This window comes from Hippopotamus amphibius, chromosome 2 (assembly GCF_030028045.1).
Source record: "Hippopotamus amphibius kiboko isolate mHipAmp2 chromosome 2, mHipAmp2.hap2, whole genome shotgun sequence".
NCBI lineage: Eukaryota > Metazoa > Chordata > Mammalia > Artiodactyla > Hippopotamidae > Hippopotamus > Hippopotamus amphibius.
Window position 1 is genome coordinate 142,975,299 of NC_080187.1, and position 11,808 is coordinate 142,987,106.

At 52.5% G+C, this 11,808-nt stretch overlaps 1 pseudogene; it reads left to right on the forward strand.

The window, feature by feature from the left end:
• Positions 1-835: 835 nt before the first annotated feature.
• Positions 836-3,010, forward strand: LOC130844526 (tubulin polyglutamylase TTLL13-like; annotated as a pseudogene).
• Positions 3,011-11,808: the final 8,798 nt, after the last annotated feature.

The window sequence follows — 11,808 nt, forward strand, 5'->3', positions numbered from 1 at the left end:
AGAGACACGATCAGTCCTGCCGGAACCTTCAGTATAAGCACCTGGCCGTGAGACACCATCAGTAGAAGCACCTGGCTTGTGAGACCATCCACCAAAGGTAGCGTTGGCTGTTAGGACAGAAAGAACACTTTGGTTCCTTTTGGGGCGTCCCCCAACATCCCACCAGTTTTTGAACACCGGGAGAATTTCAGTACATTTGTTCATAATGTAGGAAGGCGATCTGCCTCATTTCTTTCCCTTTACAGACATTCACCAATTATCTTTTATGTCAAATTATTATGCAATACATTATCTTCTCTGCATACCAGTAAATATATCTCTTAGCAATTGCTGTATGCTATATTAGATTATAGCAGTCTATTCACCATATGCATTGTCTTAAAAATTTGTCCCTTGTATAGCATTTTATGTGTTCACAGCTAAAAAAATTGAAGGAACACTGTTCCTGATCTCGCTACTGGACTGACCTATATAGATCATAGTATACTGATAACATACACTTTACTTACCCATGAAACTGATGAGAGTGATATTTAAAGAAAAAGTATGTATTCAGTTATTACCTATTTAAAGGATAAATCATTATTTTTATTGTGGATGGCATCACTCTTACAAAAGGGTTTTATATTAGGACATATGCATTCAGTTATATCACATAACAGTATCTCATATGGTTGCTGTGAAAATTAAATGACTTATTATGTATTTGAAGTGCTTACAACAGTTTATGGGACAGAGTAAGTACTTCAAAAGTCGTCGGCCCTCCCTCTGTTTGTGCAGATGTGGAACCCGTGGATGCGCAGAGCTGACACCATTTTGTACAAGGGACGTGACCATGCGCGGAGTGTGGTATCCCTGGGGAGGTCCTGGACCCAGTCCCCTGCAGATACTGAGAAACCACCGTATTATTATTTTCCCCTTGTGGGTTTGCTGCTCTCAGCCCTTCCTCATTGACGGCTTCAAGTTTGACATGCGAATCTACATCCTGATCACATCCTGTGACCCTCTTCGGATCTTCACGTATGAGGAGGGCCTGGCCCGCTTTGCCACCATGCCCTACGTGGAGCCCAGGCACAACCACCTGTAGGAGGCCAGCTGGGGGACTTCCCTGGAGGTCGAGTGGTGAAGACTTTGCCTTCCAATGCAGGGGGTGCGCGTTCAATCCCTGGTCAAGGACCTGAGATCCCACATGCCTCATGGTCAAAAAACCAAAATATAAAAGAGAAGCAATATTGTAACAAGTTCAATAAAGACTATAAAAAACGGTCCACATGAAAACAATCTTAACAAACAACATCCTTAAAAAAAAAAAAAACGAGGGCAGCCAGCAACCCTACGGTGCAGGGCAGCACCCTCTTCCACTGCCACGAGTACTGAGGTTCTGTGGAGAAACCGGGTACAGGGGCTTGTCATGCAGCTAGCTTGTCACCCATGAACAAGGAGTGAAACCTGGAGTGCCTGGGCACCTGGCTAGGAGGAGTAGGAGGAGAGCACGTGGTGGGGGCGGGGCGGGGGGTTGACTGCAGAAAAGCCACACCTGCAGGAAGGACACCCCCCCTCCCTGGGAGCCTACAGAACAGTCCTCCCTGAAGAGGGAGAGGAGAGGAGTCACCCTGGGGAGGGGTGGGTCATCAAAAGGCAACGCAGGGCTGGAGGGAAGAACTATGTGGAAGCAGCCAGAGGCCACAGGGCCACTCTCTTCCCAGGATGACGTCTGCATGCACCTGACCAACTATGCTACCCACAAACACAGGGAGCATATTGTCCGGGAGGATGCTGTGGGCAGTGAAAGGTATGCTCTACTCTGCTTTCTCCTCTTTCTCTGCCCTTTAGCCCCACGGTCTCAGCAGCCCATGAAACTGAGCTGGCCCTTGGGAGGTTGAGCTGGCTTAACCTTCACAGACCCCTGTCCTGTGCCTGACTACCAAGTGCAGCCCCAAACCCCACCCTATAATTAAGCCCTGCTCCAAGCTGGTAGCAACCCCTTAAAGAGCAAGGAACCTAGGCATGGAATTAGGGTTAGTGTTAGGGAGCCTCCTGCCTGCAGCCCGGCTCCGCTGGTCTTCCTTTGACCCCTGGGCCTCACAGGAAGCTGTCAACACTCAACGCCTGGCTGCGAGAGCACAGCTACGACCCCCGAGAGCTGAGGGGAGACATCGAGGACATCATCATCAAAACCAGCATCTCGGCACATTCTGTTCTTCGCCACAACTGCCGAACCTGTTTTCCCTAATATCTGAGTGGAGGTACATGTGCCTGATTTGAGATCCTTGGTTTTGACATCTTGCTGGACCACACACTGAAGCCCTGGCTGCTGGAGGTGAGGATCATCTCCCAGGCTTTGCAAAACCAAGGTCTGCCCCTGAACAGGACACCTGGGATAGGAGTGTACTCAGCTGGTGGAACATGGAATGGCGGACGCACAGGCCTTAGGGTGGATAGGATGTAGCAGAAGGTGTAAGACATCGGCACTTCTGACCTGCTAAGTCCAATCTTGGTGGTCTCTGGCCTCCACCATAGGAACCCAGACCTTGGATCCCAAACGTTCCTCGTGTAAGCCTTGCCTGTAAGGACACTATCGCTATAGAGTCAGGCTGTCTGATTTGCTCTCAGCAGCCTGTACACTGGAGGGATCTCTGTGGCAGAGTCCTGTGGCCTTGGAAGTGAGAACATCCAGCTTCTTTGGCTAAAGCCACTGGAGGGGGATGTCTCTCCTAGACCCTCCAGCTGGGCCTGCAAGAATCATGACCTGCTCAGGTGGTCTAGGAAGGGGATGGATAATGCCTTCTCCCGGCAGGTAAACCACTCTCCGAGCTTCACCACTGACTCATGCCTTGATCGAGAAGTGAAGGATGCACTTCTCTGTGATACCGTGACCCTTGTCAACCTCCGGGGCTGTGACAAAAGAAAAGTGATGGAAGAGGACAAGCGGTGAGTGAAGGAACGGCTTTTCCAGTGCCACCAAGAGCCATGAGAAACCAGGTGCCCCAGGTGTTTGATGTGTGCTTAGTTGTGTAACTTATCTTCGTTTATTATTACTTGCCTGTGAGTAAGAGTCCTTCTCTAGATGGAGAAGGCAGTCTGGGGCTGAGTTGCTATTAAAAACAATTTTTTGCATCGATAATACACCACATATCATAGATAAGTGATGTATTATGTATGCAAATTCAAAAGACACAGTGAATAGTCTCTCTCCTACCCTCCTCCTCCAGCTACTCAGTTTTCTTCCCTGGAGCCGATCAGTGTTCCCTGGGTCATGTGTACACGTTCACAAAACTTTAACGCACATATATACGTGTATTTATATAAATTGTTTTCCTCCTTTTACCCAGACAATAGCATAACTTTCACACTCTCTGTACCCTACTTACCACTGTATTTTAGAACTATTTCGTATTAGCACATAAGGAACTTTATGGGGTTTGTTCTGGTTTTTTTTTTTTTTTCCCTTCTGTTTTTATTTTTTTTCCCTTTTTTTTTGTTTATTATTTTTTTGGGGGTACACCAAGTTCAATCATCTGTTTTTTTTTTTTTTTTTTTTGCCCACGGGCTTAGTTGCTCCGCGGCATGTGGGATCTTCTTGGAGCTGGGATCGAACCCGTGACCGCTGCATTGGCAGGCGGATTCTTAACCACTGCACCACCTAGGAAGCCCTAATCATCTGTTTTTATACACATATCCCTGTATTCCCTCCCTTCCTTGACTCCCCCCCCACCTCGAGTCCCCCCCACCCTCCCCGTCCCAGTCCTCTAAGGCATCTCCCATCCTCGAGTTGAACTCCCTTTGTTATACAACAACTTCCCACTGACTATCTATTTTACAGTTGGTAGTATATATATGTCTGTGCTACTCTCTCGCTTCGTCTCAGCTTCCCCTTCATCCCCCGCCCCCTCCCAAAACTTGAGTTCTCCAGTCCATTCTCTGTATCTGCGTCCTTGTTGTTGTCACTGAGTTCATCAGTACCATCTTTAGATTCCATATATGTGAGTTAGCATACAATATTTGTCTTTCTCTTTCTGACTTACTTCACTCTGTATGACAGACTGTAGTTCTATCCACCTCATTACATATAGCTCCATCTCATCCCTTTTTAGAGCTGAGTAATATTCCATTGTGTATATATGCCACATCTTCTGTATCCATTCATTTGTTGATGGGCATTTAGGTTGCTTCCATGTCCTGGCTATTGTAAATAGTGCTGCAATAAACATGATGGTACAAGTTTCTTTTGGGATTATGGTTTTCTTTGGGTATATGCCCAGGAGTGGGATGACTGGATCATATGGTAGTTCTATGTGTAGTTTTTTAAGGAACCTCCAAATTGTTTTCCATAGTGGCTGTACCAACTTACAGTCCCACCAACAGTGCAGGAGAGTTCCCTTTTCTCCACACCCTCTCCAACATTTGTTGTTTCCAGATTTTGTGATGATGGCCATTCTGATCGGTGTGAGGTGATACCTCATTGTGGTTTTGACTTGCATTTCTCTGATGATGAGTGATGTTGAGCATCTTTTCATGTGTTTGTTGGCCATGTGTATGTCTTCTTTGAAGAAATGTCTCTTTAGGTCTTCTGCCCATTTGTGGATTGGGTTATTTGCTTTTTTGGTATGAAGCTGCATGAGCTGCTTGTATATTTTGGAGGTTAATCCTTTGTCCATTGTTTCATAGGCAATTATTTTTTCCCATTCTGAGGGTTGCCTTTTAGTCTTGTTTGTGGTTTCTTTGGCTGTGCAAAAGCTTTTAAGTTTCATGAGGTCCCATTTGTTTATTCTTGATTTTATTTCCATGATTCTAGGAGGTGGGTCAAAAAGGATGTTGCTTTGACGTATGTCATAGAGTGTTCTGCCTATGTGTTCCTCTAGGAGTTTTATAGTGTCTGGCCTTACATGTAGGTGGCAGGTGGGAGGTGGACTAGGGCTCAGGTCTCCAACAAGGGGCCTGTGGTCCAGATGCAGTCCTGAAGATGTTCCCATGGGCCAGCATTTCTGCACACCCGAGGTCAGCTGGGCTGAGTGGCAACTGCCCTGTGCAGCTGGGCCTGCACTCCCGGTTCTGACAGACATCAGGCCGGGGTCACTCACGTGTTCCTGGACGGGCCCCTTAGGCATTTGGGGTGTGAGCCTGGGAGCAGAGGCCCTGACCACACTCCTCACCTCCCCCTCCCTAGGCTCACCCGCAGGCCCACCTGGGGCAGGAGGGGAGGCGGCAGGACCTTCCCACGGGCTCAGGTGAGAGCACAGGGCAGGAGTACCCAGTCATGACTGCGAAGCCAGATGGACCATACCTGGCAAGAAAACCCCCACTGCCCATTCCTCCTCCCCCTCCTCACACTGCCATCTTGCCAGGGTCTATCATGGTCTCAGGAACTGGTTCTCACCACCCAGGACAGCAGAGTCACTCCCGGGGCCTCCTGCCCTGGAGCAGAGACAGTCCCCAGGGTGCTGGGAGCCTAGGAAGGGCACCAGGGCAGGTGATCTGTGAGCTGAGATGAGGTACAATTGAGGACATGCACCCTGTCCCTGGCCCAGGAGGACGGCCCAGGGCAGAACGCTGGCAGCAGTGGGGCAGAGGGAGACTGGGGGGTGGATCAGGGAGTAAAGGGGGCTGGACACTCCCCTGGGGAAGCACAGTGAGGCAGCTAAAGGGCTTGGGAAGAAGAGACCAGAAGGCAAGGTGGTGCTGAGAAGCCCAACTCTCCCTTGTCCCTGTTGCCTGGGGTGGACCCTGACCTGCACTTTTCAGGAATGAAGGCAAAAGCCCAGCAGGGTGTGACCTCCATGGAGAGGAGATTCCAGCTGATGCCTGAACAGGTTGGGGCAGATTTCACTGTGGCCGCATGTGTCCCCATGACAGCTCCGGGGGTTGGGACTCCTGTAAAATATCCCCATTTTACAGAAGAAGAGACTGAGGCAGAAGTTGCCGAGGGATGAGTAGAGCCACAAGGTAAGAGCAGGGCTCCTGGCTATGTCCTAGGTCTGCTCTCTGAGGAGCTGCTCTGGGCCACCAGGAGCGGGTCTGCTTGAGCTAAGGAGTCAGGCTTAGTTCCTAACTGGTAAGATGGGACATAAACCAGCCCCCGGCAGGGTCCCCGGAGAAGAGCGTAAGATGACATGTGTGAAGCACAGAGCCCAGAACTACTCACACAGCAGCCGCTCAACAAACAGCACCTTCCCTGCCTCCGTCCTTCACAACATCGGTACCTAAACCCATCATTTGCAGGCATTAGCCCCAGGTGTGTGGGGACCCGGCTAGGTCAGGCATCTAGAGGGGCAGCAGGAGCAGCTCTTCCTTTCATCGGGGTCAGCGGTGACGGTGCTGTTTATGGGTCCCCACCACCCCCAGCCTGGTGCTGGGCCCCCTGCCTGTGGGGTCTCAGCCCCCTTCTCAGCCCCTCTGATGGACGGGGACCCTGAGCTCACAGAGGGAGACACTCCAGCCAGGTGGGCTGACGGACGCTGGGGTCTCTCGAGAGCATCAACCCCTGTGCTTCCCACCTGACTGCCTCCCCCCACTGAGAAGCTGGCTGTGCAGGAGGCAAGGAGCCCGGGAGAGGGGCGGGGCCACAGCACACGCTGCCCTCTGGGGCCTGACCCTCAGCTCGGGGCCCACCTGGGAGGCAGGGTGGGTGCCTCCCCAGCTTTTCTCACCCCTGGGGGCATCCAAACCCCAGAACCAGAAGCAGGAAGTCAGCTTAGAGATGTCCTTTGGGAAAGCTTTTCCCCTGGGAATCCTGCTTCCTCTTCTTTCAAGGAAGCTTGAAGCCCTGGAAGGAACTTCCAGGAGTCTGGGAGTCAGAGCTTGGGGTCACCTTCCAGGCCAGGCTGCACCACTGCCCCGGCTCCCTCTGAGCCTCAGCTCAGTGGCTGAGTGAGGACAGCCTAGAGGGTCCCTGGAGCAGCCCCCAACCATGTTAAAGACCCAGCCCCTCACACCTCCTGCCAGAGTGTCCCCTCAGGCTGGTTCTGCCTGCAAGGCTGCCTGGGGGAGAGATGGCCCAAGGGCTCCACCGGGTGGCCGGTCACAGCCAGACATGCAGCTGCACCCAGCAGCTTCCGAGGTTCATAACAATCATAACAGCAGAGGTCAGGACCCTGACACTGGGGAGACGGGGAAGGAGAGAACCCTGAGAGGTCAGGCTGTTCCTCCCCACCCTCTCACACCAGGTTCCCAGGTGTCAGCGGCACAAACGGGAGGCACCGCCATTGTAAAGCCGTCTGAGTGAAGAGCAGTGGATGTAGGGTCGGGTCGGCCTTTATTTGAACCCCTTGAGTTCTTTTTTTATATGTATATAAATTTATTTATTTATTTATTTATTATTTTATTGGCTGTGTTGGGTCTTTTTTTGCTGTGCGTGGGTTTTCTTCTTAGTTGCGGTGAGTGGGGGCTACTCTTTGTTGCGGTGCGCGGGCTCCTCATTGCCATGGCTTCTCTTGTTGCGCAGCATGGGCTCTAGGCGCGTGGGCTTCAGTAGTTGCAGCACATGAGCTCAATAGTTGTGGCTCACGGGCTCTAAAGCGCAGGCTCAGTAGTTGTGGCGCATGGGCTTAGTTGCTCCGCAGCATGTGGGATCTTCATGGAACAGGGATCGAACCCATGTCCCCTGCATTGGCAGGCAGATTCTCAACCACTGCACCACCTAGGAAGCCCTGAATCCCTTGAGTTCTTAATCTCACTTTGTGTCCCTCATCCATGCAGTGGGCTGTTTAGGACACATCCTGCAGCACTTTGCCCTCTCTCTGCATGAACAGGCAGCCAAAGGAGATGGGGGGATGGGGGGAGGGGTGGCAAGGCTGGACAGTGACAGGAGCCCCCTGGAGGTGCTCAGCCCTTAGGCCAGGGCTCATCCGTGGCTGCACATCACAGTCACCTGATGCTCGGGCAGTGCTTCTCAAAGCAGGGTCCCCGGACCAGCAGCAGAACTTCAACGGGGCACTTGCTGAGAATGCAGATTCCTGGGCTCCACCCCAGTCCTGCTGAATCAGAAACTCTGGGATGGGGCCTGGCAGCCCCCAGGTGGTGCTGACCCTGGTCCTGTGCGAGAACATGGTGCTTTAGGTACCAGGCTGCTAAAAAGCTCCTGAGGTGATTCCAGTGTCTTAGGCATCAGAGTCACCTGTGGAGGTGACAATACTAACAGGCACCTGCCAATCCCCGCTCCCCACCCCCACCCCACCAGGGATTCTGGTTCAGTGGCGCTGAGATAGGATCCAGACATGGATTAAAAAAACAACTGTGCAACCGATTGAGCAGTCACTCCTCTGGTTTGGACTCTTCTCCACATGCCCTACACACACCCTTCCTTCTCAGGGCCGGGCCCTGCAGCAGAGGACAGCTGGTCAGCTACAGCAGCAGGTGGTGGAGAGAATAATCACCAGTTATTGACATTTGGTGCCTGCTTGAGCTGCAACAGGCCTGGTGCTGGGGGCTTTGTATTAACATCTCACAAGAACCCTATGAATTGTTAGAGTTCCCTGCTTTACAGATGGAGAAACTGAGGCACAGAGAGGTTGAGTAACTCGCCCTAGCTCACACAGCTACTAAAGGGCAGAACCCGCATTTCAACTTCGTTCCTACAGACTCCAGAGTCCACTACTTTTACTTGCTCGTTTTACAAGTAAGAGGAAGGGATGATTTGCTGAAGGTCACCAGGGGTGGCACCCATCCCACCCCCATTACCTTTGCCTCAAAGCTCACCAGTGCCCCGGCACCAATTTTAAGATGTGATGAATGACCTCTGAGCAGGGTGCCACCCCCAGGAAATAATGCCACCCTTCTGGGCATTAACGCAGCTGGAAAAGGGAGGCAGAGACCAGGGATATTAAGTCACATGGACTTGTTCCTGGACCCACACGAGTCAGGATGTTAAGGAAATTGACACTTGCCCCGAGCCCAGGTCACGTGTTCCTTGTCCTCTGAGTGCTGGGTGGTGTCCACCGACACCCGGCTCAGAGAGAGGAAAGAAAAAGACAGGAGGAGGATCCGAGGGAGTAGAGAAAATATACAGCCACTTTATTGCTAAAAATGCGTTTTTCAAAAGTAAGAGAGTCATTCTGAAGAGACGGAGGGTCTCGTCTTTGGGGAGGGGGCTGAGTAGCAGCAGGCGGGCAGCCCTCACTGGTCTCGAATTCTCCTGGAGACTCGGTAGAGCTCCATGGTTGCCCTGGCGTCTTCCACCGAGTTGTGTCCCCACACGCTGTCCTGCAGGCACAGGTGCAGAGTGGGGACGTGGGGCCGAATCCAGGTGCCCTGTGTGACCCGGGCCTTCCCTGCTCACACCCTGACTCCCAGGGCTGAAGTGGGGCAGTGGGTGCGTCTCCCCAGGCCCCTGCCACCCCGGACTCAGCAGGTGGCTGCAGCAGGCCTGGCTCCCCCATTAGCAGGAGCCCCAGGCCTGGCCAGGCCCAGAACCCAGCATCCTGAGGGCCAGGCTGTGCCCTCCAGGGGCTTCCAAGCCGCTGGGTGGGGGCGGGGCCCTGCAGACTCGGCCTCCGACCCAGAGGGGCTGAAGCAGTTCTTACAGGGAGCCCCGGGGCCCCGGGGAATGTGGGCACAGGTGCTTCTAAAGCGCTCCTTGCTCAGCACGGTGAGAACAGGGCTCTGCAGGGAGTCGAGGTGCTGACACGCTGTCCTCGGTCCCCGGTACCACCAGCCCTTCTGAGGGGCCCAATCTCAGGGCCACCCCCTGCCTCCCACACGTTCCTGCCCCCCCAGCCAAGCCGCCCCCACTCCTCAGGCTGGGGCTCGGGCTCTCCCCTCCCTGGGCCGCCTCTCCCGCCTCCTCCACGAAGATGCCCCCTTCACCCCCCACTCAGACCCGGTGTCCTGCCTGCCCCCCATCCTCCGTCCCTGCTCCAGGACACCTGCCCTCCCCGCTGTGGACACGCCCCGCAGGTGTGCTGATGGGCAGGTCGTGGGCCACCCTGCCTTCAACCAGGGTCTCTCAAGGACGGGCCGGGCCTTGCTCAGGTGGGTCCTCAGGCTCTGGTCCCGCCTGGCCCAGAGCAGGCGCTTCTTAAACATCCGTTGAGCTGGAAGGGCCCACGTGTGGCCGCAGCCCCTCCTGTGCAGCCCGCCTCCCCTGGGCCCTTCCTCCTGGGACTCCGGGGTCCCTGCTCACCTGTAGCTGCACGTGCTGAGGAATAAGAGCCCCGGGAGCAGCGTCGGCTCCTGCCTGATGGGAGCTGTGTGTAGACAGTGCAGCTCCCGGGACCCACCTGCGCTCTGCGCTCCACACCCTTTCCCAGAGCTGGGTGGGGGGAGGAAGCTTCAGGTACCCACAGGGAACCCGGTGTGATTTTGAAAACAAACAAAGATGCCTTGACTGGGTGCCTTCCCTGCCCTGCTCTTCCTCCTCCCTCTACCAGGCTTCCTGGGTCAGCTCTCAGGTAAACCCTGCTCTCCTTCTGGGGAAACCCCACCCCTCCCTCACAGCACACAGCCTCTCAGGGCTACGGGGGAGACAAATCTTTGGGACCAAATATTTGCTCTGGAGCCACTGGGGGACCTTACAGTCCTGGAGGGAAGGCCAGGCCCCTGGGCTCACTCACAGGATTGATCCCTCGAAGGCAGGTCTGTCTGTCTTACTGTGCAGCCCAGCCCTCAGCAGCCGCGCTCAGGGAGCAATGGGCCATGGAGCTTACTTTACGTATGTTTTGCCTCATTAAAAGCAAACAGAACTCTGCCTCTAAAAAATGTCAGAAAGAGAAGGTTCCGTAAGAGAGCAAAGAAGAGGTCTGTTGAGTCACCAGGTGTGGAAAAAGAAGTAAAGCGGTTGCTGAGCACGGATGCTGAAGCTGTCAGTACCCGTTGGGAGATAATTGCTGAAAACAAAACAAAAGAAACAGAAAATCAAGGCCTTGATATGTCTTCCCCAGGAATGTCTGGCCACAGGCAGGGCCATGACTCATTAGAACATGATGAGCTTCGGGAGGTATTCAATGACCTCAGCAGCAGCAAAGATGAAGATGAGACACAGCATCAAGACGAAGAAGATAGAAACATCATTGACACTGAGGAAGATCTGGAAAGGCAGCTACAGGACAAGCTAAATGAATCAGATGAACAGCACCAAGAAAACGAGGGAACCAATCAGCTGATTATGGGAATTCAGAAACAGACTGATAACATGAAAGGCACGCTCCAAGAGATCCAGGACAGGGCAAAGCCACAGGAGGATCTCATCATGAAAGTGGAAAACCTGGCTCTTAAGAACAGATTTCAGGCTGTGCTGGATGAACTGAAACAAAAGGAGGACCGAGAAAAGGAGCAGCTCAGCTCCTTGCAAGAAGAGCTGGAATCACTCCTAGAGAAGTGAGGAGGGTTTTGATACTTAATTTCATTCCTGAGAGCCGTCAGCAGTGAAAGAAAAATTTTGTTTTCATCACCTGGACTAGATAGTAAAACTTTGCAGTAGTTCCCAGTTTCCTCAGCTGCCTTCTATTGGATTTGTCTTACAGACAAATATAACTGAATTTCTACCTCATTTGTCTTTTGGAACCACTTTGCTAGGTGTTTGTCCTGTAGGAAGTAGGAGTGTATAGACAGATAAATGTAGGGAAGTTGTAGGATTAGTGAAGTGAACAATTCAGCTTAGTAATTCATCACAGCTTCACTGTAGGACGTTGCTGCTGTTTCTCCATTTACCAGAGGCTGCCATTGCTACTCTGATGTCATCTGAGATAAATAAGTAGAGTCTACTCTGGAGGCAGTGAAGGTTGTTTGCATATGTTTTCCCATGCTCTAGCTATTCCCAGCTATTCAAAGCAGTTTTCCACATTTTGAATTGCAAATCATTTCATACAGTTGTTT